This window comes from Urocampus carinirostris, chromosome 15 (assembly GCF_059441175.1).
Source record: "Urocampus carinirostris isolate Australia breed hairy pipefish chromosome 15, RoL_Ucar_1.0, whole genome shotgun sequence".
In the NCBI taxonomy this organism is placed as follows: domain Eukaryota; kingdom Metazoa; phylum Chordata; class Actinopteri; order Syngnathiformes; family Syngnathidae; genus Urocampus; species Urocampus carinirostris.
In genome coordinates this window covers 2,000,753-2,012,980 of record NC_142363.1, presented here as the reverse complement: position 1 = coordinate 2,012,980, position 12,228 = coordinate 2,000,753, and the positions used below count along the sequence as shown (strand labels likewise).

At 41.6% G+C, this 12,228-nt stretch overlaps 1 protein-coding gene and 1 pseudogene across 5 annotated transcripts in view; both read right to left on the bottom strand.

Annotated features, from left to right (window-relative positions):
• Positions 1-12,228, bottom strand: part of myt1lb (myelin transcription factor 1-like, b) — a 249,930-nt gene that overhangs the window by 142,185 nt on the left and 95,517 nt on the right. The window lies entirely within an intron of this gene.
• LOC148351308 (U2 spliceosomal RNA) lies at positions 6,704-6,857 on the bottom strand (annotated as a pseudogene).

Genomic DNA, 12,228 nt, shown 5'->3' with positions numbered 1-12,228 from the left:
AAATGGCGCATCCTGTTGAAAAACAGACGTCGATTGTAGTAATCAGCAAATCAGCGGACTGTTTTGCCCGAGTTGTTTGCAATAATTTACCTGCCATCGTGTACAGCGTGCATTCCTTTTCTGACTTCGCCTCATTGTAGGTATGTGATTTTGACTTTTCCTCTTGTGTTTTTGCTGCTTGTCTTGCAATTAATATAATATTGTCCAGATAGGTCCTCATGAGCGTGTAGCTGGCCAGCCTGCCGTGCTCAATGTTTTTTCTCCCTGCTGGGTTCGTGTCTGTTGCTGTTGTATTGTTTTGTTTTTGGGTCGCGTTTATGCTGGCTGCTTACTGCATGTTTTCTCTCATCCAACCTCCTGGTTTTTTTTGCCGATCGGTACAGGTTCGTCCTTGATGGCAGACCGCTAGCCTGCCGTGTCCCAACTGGTTTAGCCCATGTTAGCTCTTTGTGTTACTTTTGCCAGTTTGCCCCATTTTGGTTGCTTGACATTTGTTGTACCATTGCTGCACCCACCTGTGACACAACGCCTAGCCATTCTCCAGAAAAACTGGTGCTGGTTTACTTTACACGATGGTCAGAGCTCGGGAAGCCAAAAAGGAAACAGACTGTCTTCACAATGCATTAGCTCGGAAAATAATTGGAATATACTAATGAAATATATAATTAAATGTCCTTTTTCTTTTGAATTCTAGTGGACAAACATAAAACGCTGTCTTTTTAAGAACAGCGCAATGTTTTATGGAAAACCCCATCTGGCCCAACCTCACCCGGATCAGAGCTTCAGGGCCCCCAACTCAATTGGGTTTGAGACCCTTGTAAAAGATACAGTGGCTACAGACTGAGCTAATGCTCAAATAGAACAAAACTCAATTTTGTCTTTGTACAAGCCACACCAGATTTAAAACTAATTTACATTTCTAACATTTTAAGCCAGCCGCACATCTCGCAGCGACAGCATGGGAAATTTGACGTTGCAGCAACGGCAAAGATGAGGGCGATTTTGCCTTTAAATGTCAGCCCTATATTTCTGGAAGACAGTGCCAGGGCAACCATACTGTGAAGAATAGAGCCAGAATGTAACACAAACTTGGAGGTAGTCTTTGTGTTGTCAATGGTGGTTGTCAAATTGCATTCACTTGTTATTGTTCCTCGAGGATTAAAGGAAACTTCAGCGACCTGACTTTGAAGCCAATGACAAAGAAAAAGTCTCGCATTTTTTTTCAATATGAATTGGTTAGCTTATAAATATTCGATAAAGTATTTTAAACCTCCTGTTTTGTTAAACCTCCCGTTTTGGATTGTATAAATAATGTTGGCAAAAAACATTGACTCATTTCTCTTTTTAAAAGAGTGTCAAACATTTCCAAACGTCACCGCGATGTTTCATATTTAAAGTGCTTGTGTTTGGGAAAGAGCAGCTCACTGTTTATCTCAGTGCCGCCACGAAAAAAAAAAGAGTAAAAAGAGAAAGCTGCAGTATTTAAAGCCGCGTTGTTTAATATGTAGCAAAAAAGTGGCAGCATGTTGTCTGGAATTTACGGTACATATTGCAATCTCCATACTGACTTGGTTATGTATCTTGTCTTGGGCTTCAACAATTATTTTAAGAATTTATGAATCGGTCGATTATTCTTTCTTCTAATCGATTAATCAGATTTTTCAAAAATGTAAGTTTTGGTCAGATGGGAAAGTAATGCACAAAACAACAGAATGTTCTATAATAAAAAAACAACATAACAATAAACACATATACATACGAATGTTTGCTATACACCTGAAAATGTGCAAGATACTCTTTTTCTACAACCTTATCCAAAGATCATATTGCATTTAGACTTACCGTACAAAACAAAAACAGATAAAGAGCAATAAATAATTTTATTGATTCGTTGCTGCAGCCCTAATCTTGCTCAAACCACAGTAGCATTTTTGCTGACCCTTTCGCTAGCCGCAATTAGCATTAGCGGCTTAACCACTTTAATGGCATTGGTCGCATTAACGGCATCAGCGACTAATGCCACATTAGATATCGGAAAGCAGGGGCTGTTTTCAAATGCCAACAACAAGAGCTGTACCATGTCATCTTGTTCCGAACGAAGGTATTAATGTCCATAAATTATTGGTTGAGAAGGGATTTATATGAAATGTGTTGGCAACCCTATTCTCACAATAGAATAAAAATGCCAAAGAAAATACTTTAAAAATGATATATTGTGTGTTTTTCAGGATGAGATATTCCATTTCATGTCTTATTTCCGTGTACAGTAATCCCGCACTGTATTGTGATTTGCTTTTCGCAGTTTAACAACCTCACGGATTTTCATCATGTATTGCTCTCTGCATTCTAATTGGATAAAAGGTAGCCACGCCCATATACTGCCTGTGCCCGCCTGTCAATAACGTTGCAGTCTAAGTTGTGTATGTATGTAAAACAGCTTGACAAACCTAAATTACATACGTGCAAATATATTTACCAGTTTCTCTCGAAGCCATGATGTCCACAAAACACCAACAGGAAGGTAAAAGCATTTTTACTGCACAATCTTAATTTCTAATATTGTTTACATGATGGTGAAAAAATATCTTCTGAAGTAAAAAAAAAAAAAAAAAGGAAAAGGGTATGGAAATCATTTCCACCTGTTTTTGGAATCAATATTCGAGCAAAAGAATTTATAGCAGCAAAATAGCAGAAAAATAATTTTTAAAATGATAATTGAACAGTACTTAAATTACAAAACAAAAGAAAAAACGTTTATAAAGTGCAGTACAATATATTATTTGTAGATCCGTTACCCATGAAACAGATGACCTAAAACTACAACTTGTTTGAAGCCGCTTCATTCTTGACATTTTGTATTGTAATAATCACATTGACCTGGGCCATTTCGAGGATTCCAAAGGCTAGCGTTGAGCTGCTCTCTACATCACTTTCTTACACTGAAAAGAGAAGCTCCTCAATTTTGATGCATTTTGTATAATGACAATGAGGACTAATCACTCATTATTCAACTGAAATTATCTCATCTCTCATCTCATTAGCCGTACCGCTTATCCTCATTAGGGTCGCGGGGGGGCTGGAGCCCATCCCAGCCATCTCCAGGCAGTGGGCAGGGGACACCCTGAACTGGTTGCCAGCCAATCGCATTTATGTGTTCTGTTTTTTTATTTGTAGCTCTATAATAGTTATTTTATTGCAGTCGTACATATTATGTTACTGATATCTGATAACTAAATACATGTTTCAACTTCACAGGTTTTGACTATCGCAGTACATTTTCGGAACTTTTTGGGGACGAGGGATTGCTGTATTTATACACTAATTTAACAATTTTAAAAATTCATATTGAACCTCCTCACATCCAATCAGCAGAAAAATGGTCTTACAGGCATCCGTTTGAGCTATTTTGCCTTAGTATCGCGCACGCAGAAGTAAGTGAAAGGAGACCAAGAGGAAGGCCGCGATTGACGTGGATGGATGGTGTTATGAGTGCACTGCAGGAAAGAGGTCTAAATATAATGGAAGCTAGAGCTCTTGTTGGTGATAGAAAGGAGTGGAGAGGTGTTGTGAAAGGATAGTGGGATTATGGACGCGTTCTTAAGGATGGGCTGGGCACCCGTGTGATGCGGCAGGGGTAAAACAGTGAAAGCTGTCGGGCCCTGCTGTTGAACAAAGAGTGTGTTGTGTCACCCTGTCCCGGGTGACATGGCCGCTTTCTGGTGTCCCGTTTCATCCGGACTGACGAAAGCATGACCAACTTAGGTGCCGAGGTGCCTAACTTGTTTGGGTGTTTGGGCAATTTGGTTGGCCATGGTCCAAACATTTTTGTGTGTTTTTTTTTTGCTATTATTTCCCTTTTGTTTTCTTTTATTGTGTGTGTTTGTCTTGCTGTCGGTCACCCCTCTTTAGGGATATGACCAAGGTAGATAGATAGATGGATCGTGCACGGTAGTCATCTGTCACTCATTTTGCCTACCCCCTGCTGCTGTTGAGCGCTTATGCTGTACATAGCCTAAGATCAGGAAACCTCTGACTCTGCTGCTGGGTTTTCACTCTTATATCAGACTGAGTGCTTTGAGAGCACCAGCGAGTTGAGATGTCCGTGTATGTATGTGTGTTTGGTAGGGGTAGTGGTGTAAATAGCATCCCCACTGTAAAAATGGAATTTAAGAAGCTTTTCCTTTGCACTTCAATCGTACCGCAGACCCATTTCCTTTGCACGTTTGTCAATAACTACAGTGAGTCTGCGCACATATAAATGTGTCTCAGAGCCATTCCTAAGATTGTCCGCATGCTCCGATGTGACTCACCCTGCGATTCTTTGTTCTCATAATTTTCTCATTCATCATTCTTCCTGTCCTCTTGACAGAGTTCTTTGCAAATATGTGATTAAGCTCCTGCTGTTCTCTAATTTTTGCCTTAGACAGAAGAGGGATGTCCCCATGAGACCATGGATACAATCTGTCAATCATTTCCCCAGCCTGGAAATGGCGTTCACGGTGAGCAGAATCATTAAGTCTGCAGTGAGTAGGTTGAACTTAACCGCCCTCTTTGTTGGGCATAGAAGTAAAAAGAGTACCAAGATAAGGCCGGTCAGATTATTACTGCTGAGAACAATGCGATCGCTCACCTTTGGTCTCATTCAATCTGTTTGCATTGCATTTCATTGTTCCTATTGCCTGAATCCTACTAAAATACTGCAACAAGGTGACTGGCAAGTTGGGAGACACTGGAATGTACCAATTTAGAGTCCTCGGATCCCTTAATCATTGGAGCACTAACCACTCCTGCGGTGTGTCTTGGGCAAGTACAATCTAGCGGCGCCGATCCTTCTCAAGGCTGTTCTTTTTGGTAAGGGTTTGCTCCCCCACAGGCATATTTAAAGATCATATATTATATTAAACACACACACACACACACACACACACACACACACACACACACACACACACACACACACACACACGCGCGCACGCACACACACACACACACACACACACACACTTGTCAGAAAAATACATTTGATGTATGTAACAGGAAATTTGATAACTTAAATATCCTGGGAGGTCCCTGGTTAAAGCCCCTGCCAAGTCATACCTAAGACAAAATTGTTACCTGTTGCCTCCCTACTTGGTACACGGCGTTAGGGGTTGATATTGGGGGGTTTAGGCACCTAATGACTCCCAATGATAGGTGTTGCAACAACTCGGTTGGGTTAATCATGGAAGCTGGGAATCCCCTCCTCTGTATCAATCTCCCAGAAAAAGTCAAGAATGAGACAGTGTTCTTGAATCTGGCCACCTCCCACAAGGGGTATATGGCTCCGGTATATCCATCCATCCATCAATCCAAATCTGCAATAGGTAAAACACTTGTTTGCCCTGTCATCAGTTGCCACATCCATTAGGTTTAAGCTTTAGAATTAAAATTCTGATTGGAAGTTGAAAAGGTTATCATTCATGAAATATATGAAATGTTTTGTACTGTTTTAACAGATCCATTACCACCTTTACGTGACCAAAATAGATTAAAGCACCATCATGGATCAGGGATAGCTATTTTTAGGATTTTCTGCACCCACGTTTGTTAGAACCAACTGTCGCTAATCCTCATTAAGGGGCCGGTCACACAGACATTTGCGGCTGAATCACGGCTAAAATTTTGCGTTTTTTTTTGCCCGTGGTTGCCCGGGATGGAAAATGCGCAAAATTTGACAACCCGCCGTTCGTCTGTGGTATGGCCGGAAAAAAGACGCCGGCGACTGTTCCGCTTCCTCATCGCTTCATTTCTGCGTCATTTTCTCGTGTGGACCACGGGTATAAAAGCTCCCGAGCCGGTGTTGTGCCCAAATCCGACTCCTACGCAACACACCGACCCCCCCACACCCTCGCGTGAACGCGCATTCTGCTGCGATCGCTTTTGACCTTTTCATCCGCGTTAACAAACGCATTTTGTAGAATACGATCGCACTTTATTGTTTAAATAAACGCGTTATATAGACTGGGATCTCCCAATTATTATAATTAGCTTGCTTTATTGTTTTAATAAGCGTTTAATATAGAATACGATCGCTTCTGATGAAAGCGCAGCAGAATGCGCGTTCACGCGAGGGGGGAAGGATTTACCGTTCGATTACGTTCACAATAAAAATAAAGACGGAAAGGATTATGTTGTATTACATTCCCAACGATTGCAAGACGAAGTGAATTTGGTTATATGTTCGCCATTACATTTCCTATAAGTGAGATAAAACGAGGTATAAACAGTTGGAGAAGCGAGGAAATGCAAATCTCGGCAGGAATGTATTTGTCGGGCTGTAGAATTCATAAACGCTCTTGACACAGTCCCGTGAATATCAAGATTTCAAGCTATGGCATCATATTTATTTTATTATCTTGAAAAGAAATGTCAAGACTAGATCACTACGCTGATGGGGAGGGGTTTAATGAGGGTAATTGTTTTATCTATTTTTCTAATTATTCATTATCGATCAGTTCATAACACGTTACAAAGCTTAGGAGCCGGGACTCTTACTCTCGGCCAAAAGGGGTTTTTAAGGGTTATTGTTCTATCTTCGTTATTCATTATCCATTATCCGTTATCGGTCAGTTCATAGTACGCTACAAAGCCTAGGAGCCGGGACACTTACTCCCAGCCAAAAGGCCAAGCTAAGGTCCTAGCCCTAAAGCCTTGCTGCGATCATTGCGAATGCACCGTTCCCGGAGGTACTGCAATACCGGGCCGATGCGTGGAGTGGACAGAGCAAGCTCTTATTCCATCTCCGGATTGCAAAAATCAAAAAACAAAGTTCAAGGCCAAGCTAAGGACCTAGCATCAAAGCCAAAAGGCCAAGCTAAGGACCTAGCATCACAGCTTTGCTACGACCATTGTTAATGCACCGAAATATTTATTCGAAATGAAGAGAAACTACGCTGACGGTGATCCATGTTCACCCCCTTGACGTCACGAGCACAATGGTGTGCTCGGCAAATCGCGCTGTATATACGCGGGGAAAGGCGTTTGACTGTCACACGCGTAACACGCTAATTTCACGTAATAAACACCGCGATACAGGCGCAGAACATGCTATTACCATGCTCCGCCCACGATTACCCGCTGAAATTTCCCGTCCTACCCATGTGTAACTACGCCCTGGCCGTGGCCAGAGCACGTCGTTCCGCGTCATTCCCGCGTCATTACCTCGTGTTGACCACGTGTGCAGCACGCGGTTTAACACGTGCTCAAACTTTTGAGCAGCTCAAAAGTTTTGAACGCGGCCAACCACGTGAAAATTTCCGACCGCGAGTAAAGCACTGCTCTACCTCGTCTATATGGCGGTCTCAAAACGTCCAACAGCGCCCAACGACTTCTGCTTCACGGCCAGAAGTTTACGGCCGCGGTCCAGCCTCGATAAACTCGTGAAAGGCTGTGTCCACGCGCTCTCAAGAATTGGACAGCGCAAATTTTTTTTCGTGCTGCCACCCGCGCACGAATTTCCGACCTCGTGTTATGCACTGCCGTAACTCGTCTGAATGGCGATCTCAATGCGTCCTGTAGCGTCCGCCTCAAAGTCAGAAATTTCTGGCCGTGATTCAGCCGCAAATGTCTGTGTGACCGGCCCCTAACGTCAGCAACAGTTACTTGTTGAAAGACACCAGGCCCAATCAATCGGTCATATACCCCAATCTGTAACATCATGCCAACTGAGCGCTGTTTGAACAAAGCATAGGTGCTTAGTGCCTGACTGTTCTATGAGCAGATAAGTCAGAAATAACTAGGTGTTCCTTACTGTCTAACATCATGTTTTTTTACTTATATGTACAGAAAATGTTAATGTGTGTTAAATAAAATAGGCTGTGAATATACAGAATTGTTGAATAAGTACATGTTTTCTTTGATGATATAACATGATAATGGAGGAAATGTCAGACACACATGTCCAAAAAAATGAATATTTTCATTAGTAATTACATCTAAAAAACATACAATGTTTTTAAAATATGAACTATTGAAAACTCATAAGTTAAGTTTGGTTACTTGTGTATTTTGTTTAAGTCAGATTGCAATTAATGAATATGTGAATGAAAACAAACTTATGCTACCAGTAAATGAAATGATAACAACATTACAAGTCAGACTAAATTGTATTTTGGATTTATTGTACACGAAGGAATAAGGCAAGCTAGTAAAGAAAAAAGGGTTCGTGTACCCACATCTGAAACATATTAACGACCCTTATAGGTTCTGACGGTTTGTCCAAATACATTGATAAGCATGCAAACTGCCCACTTTTACAGATCAAATTGATTTCTGAACAACGATTTAAAATGTAAATGATCACACTACTTAAAAAAGCCTTTAGCTGTGAAGTTGCAACTAATACATAATCAAAATCTATTTAGTATTTCATTGTTATTTTATATAATATTGCTATCTTAAAAAGTATAACAGTTCTTAGTTCAGGTCTTCCCCTGCGGAAAACAGTTTGGGAATCCGTTTGAGACAAATACATTTAGGGATTCTGCAGAAAAAGAAATATACATTCTTGTTAATCGTAAAACGTAAAAAATGTTAACAATATAAGTTAGGGTGAGCTTTGTGGTGTTCTTATTACACCAATGCACTATACTAGCCCCCCCCCCTTAGTCCCTGCCACCCTTTTCCATTCGGAAACTTTTTAGATATCTTGAAAAGTGCAATATCATATCATAACACTTACAGTGTAACCTGAATGAAGGAAAGAAGTAAGGAGAAAGGAACAAATAAAGAGGGGAACAATGCAGGAGATGAAAGATGGAGTGAACGATGCAAGGAAGGAAGGAAGGAAGGTAGGAAATATGCAAGGAAGAGATAAGGGACGGAAAGATGCAAAGGACAAAAGGAAAGAAATGAGAAAGCAGAGAAAAGGGAAGGAAGGAAGAAGTGACTGACGCAAGATAGGAAGAAATGAGTGAAAGATGAAAGGAAGGAAAGAAATGAGAAAGGAAAGAAAGAGGAACGTATGAAGGGAAAGAAGGAAGAAATCAGGATGGAAGGAAGCAGGGATAGAAGGAAGGAAGGAAATAAATGAAGGAATTTTTAGCTAGGGGGGAAGAAAGGAAGGAATTAGAGAAATATTGAGCAAAGGAAAGAGTGAAGATGGAAGGAAAGAAGGAAGGAAAGATGAAAGGAATGAAGGAAAAATTAAAAAAATACGAGGCGAACGACACATGAAATGAAAGGAGTGAATCATGCATGGAAGAAAGGAAGGAAGAAAGGAAGGAAGGAAGGAAGGAAGGAAGGAAATAAAGATATGAGAACAGGATTTTTTAAATAGGGAGTCGGGGAAGGAAGGAGGATGGACTAGATCAAGTAATTATAGCTCAGGGGTGTAGAACCTTTTAAGTCAAAGAGCCTAAAAAGCATATCATTTTGATTTTTGGAAGGGATTTTTTAGCTAGGGAGGAAGGAATGAAGAAAAAGAAAAAAGAAAGAGAGAAAGAAAAAATAAAATAAGAAGAAAGAGAGAAAGAAAAAATGAAAGAAAGAAAGAAAGGGAGGGGGGGAAGAAAGGAAGGAAAGAAGAAAGGAAATGAAAAAATAAGGACAGGATTTTTAGCTAGGGAGGAAGGAAGGAAGGAAGGAAGGAAGAAGGACGGACTAGAAAAAGTAATTATAGCTCGGGTGTGCCTCGAATGGGGTCCCCGGGAAGATTTGACGCCGACCTGTCCGACTCTCCTGCCTGCCTGTCCGACTCTCCTGCCTGCCTGTCCGACTCTCCTCTGCCTGTTCGACTCTCCTACCTGCCTGTTCGACTCTCCTGCCTGCCTGTTCGACTCCCCTGCCTGCCAGTCCGACTCCCCTGCCTGCCAGTCCGACTCCCCTGCATGCCAGTCCGACTCCCTTGCTTGCCAGTCCGACTCCCTTGCTTGCCAGTCCGACTCCCTTGCTTGCCAGTCCGACTCCCTTGCTTGCCAGTCCGACTCCCTTGCTTGCCAGTCCGACTCTCCTGCCTGCCTGTCCGACTCTCCTGCCTGCCTGATTCTCCTGCTGTTCGCCCGTCTGATTCTCCTGTTGTTCGCCCGTCTGATTTCTCCTGCTGTTCGCCTGTCTGATTTCCCCTGCTGCTTGCCTGTCTGACTCTCCTGCTCCCTGTCTGACTCCCTTGATTTCCTGTCTGACTCCCTTGCTTTCCTGTCTGACTCCCTTGCTTACCTGTCTGACTCCCCTGCTTTCCTGTCTGACTCCCCTGCTGATCGCCCACCGGACTCCCCTGCTGATCGCCCGCCGGACCCCCCTGCTGATCGCCCGTCGGACCCCCCTGATGATCGCGAATGAGTTCTCCCGTCCTGCCTCCTGCGCCCGATCTGGTCCGGTCTCATGACAAAAGAGCCTAGAAAGCATATCATTTTGATTTTTTGAAGGGATTTTTTTAGCTAGGTGGGAAGGAATGAAAGAAAAAAAAAAGAGAGAAAGAGAGAAATAAAAAAGAAAAAAGAAAGACAGAAAAAAAGACAGAAAGACAGAAAGAAAGGAACGAAGGAAGGAAATAAATAAAGAAATAAAGCAATAAGGACAGGAGTTTTTAGATAGGGAGGAACAAAGGAAGGAGGATGGACTAGAACAAGTACCGTATTTTCCGCACTATAGGGCACACCGGGTTATAGGGCGCACCCCCAAAAAATAGTTTTTGGTCCTATATCTTCCATACATAAGGCGCACCGGATTATAAGGCGCTACAATGGGAACGTCGACAAAACAGTCAAACTTATTACCCCCTTAACATTCCGAAAGCTTGCAAAGAAGCAAATACGTGTCGTAGACACGTGCGGATGCGGTGTCCGTACGATGTCACTCAAATGCATCGTTCTAAATATCCATCGGAAGGATATAGTCTTGGGATTCAAAAAATGCCAACCATTCCTTAGTTTCTATTTTCTTTTTCGCTCGCAACTTTACTGTGCATATGACAATAAACACTTGGTATTTCAGTTTAATTTTAAAAAAGACCCATCACAGAAACATTGATATCACTCTGAAAAAAGATACTGGGAAAATATATAGGCGGAGTAGCTCACCGAAGTTGTTGTGTTCAATAATAATGGGCAACCATGGTCCTCTTATATCCGTGAGTGTAGTAAATCCAGGAGAGTAAAATATTTACAAATACAGTACAGAATGGTAAAATACTGTTTACTCTATGCCGTAGTTCTACCCAACATGCTATTCACATTCATCTTTTTCGGCCAATTGGAGGCTTTGTTTTGTCCCTTTAGCCTATGCAAGCCTGTAAATGATAAAAAGGATCCGTCCCCTTTACCTCCGAATAACTTTAGCCAATAGTGATCGATTCAAATGATGATTGACACATTGGTTAGCCAATGAAACGCCGGTATATAAATCCCAGCATACACCGCGGACTACTTCGTGTTCGGGGTAAAATCTAGTCGGCGGCTGCTTGCATTAGTTGCAAGACTTTGCGACTTAATATTGATCCATATATAAGGCGCACTGTATTATAAGACGCATGGTCAGCTTTTGAAAAAAATTAAGACTTTTAGGTGCCCCTTATAGTGCGGAAAATACGGTAATAATAGCTCAGGTGTGTGGAACCTTTTTAATTCAAAGAGCCTAAAAAAACATATCATTTTTATTTTTGGGGGGAAAAGCCAACCGTATATTTTGATACAAAATTTAACAAAACCGCTACGCTCGCTCTCCAAAGAGAACCTTATACTTCTGCACATTTTATTTCACTCTGTTACATTTGGTGATCTGATAAAAATCCATGAGATAATAATAATAATAATGCCTGATCCTATGTGCCATATAAAAACACCACTTAAAATTAATAATGGTGCGAGCAAAGTTTTTTTGTAAAACATTTACAAAGTTCTGCAAGCCCATATCCCGACATTTTTGCCTTGGGGGCAGATAGACAGGATGGAGGGCTTGTGCTCTTTGCATAACTCCACCAATCCCTACAGCTATTCCAATCAAATGGTTCGAGGTGATTTGCTAGACCTTATAATAGTTATGTGGCTTTTCATCATAAAGTGTCTCAATAATGAACATAGATTACTTCATGAGATTCTGTATAAAGGATTTGTTAGTGATGCGTACCGTAAATCCCGGACTATAAGCCGCTACTTTTCCCCCAAACTTTCAACCCTGTGGCTTATTCAGTCATGCGGCCAATTTATGTTATTTTTAACGGCTGCCAGCGGCACTCGAGTACAAAAGGTAAGA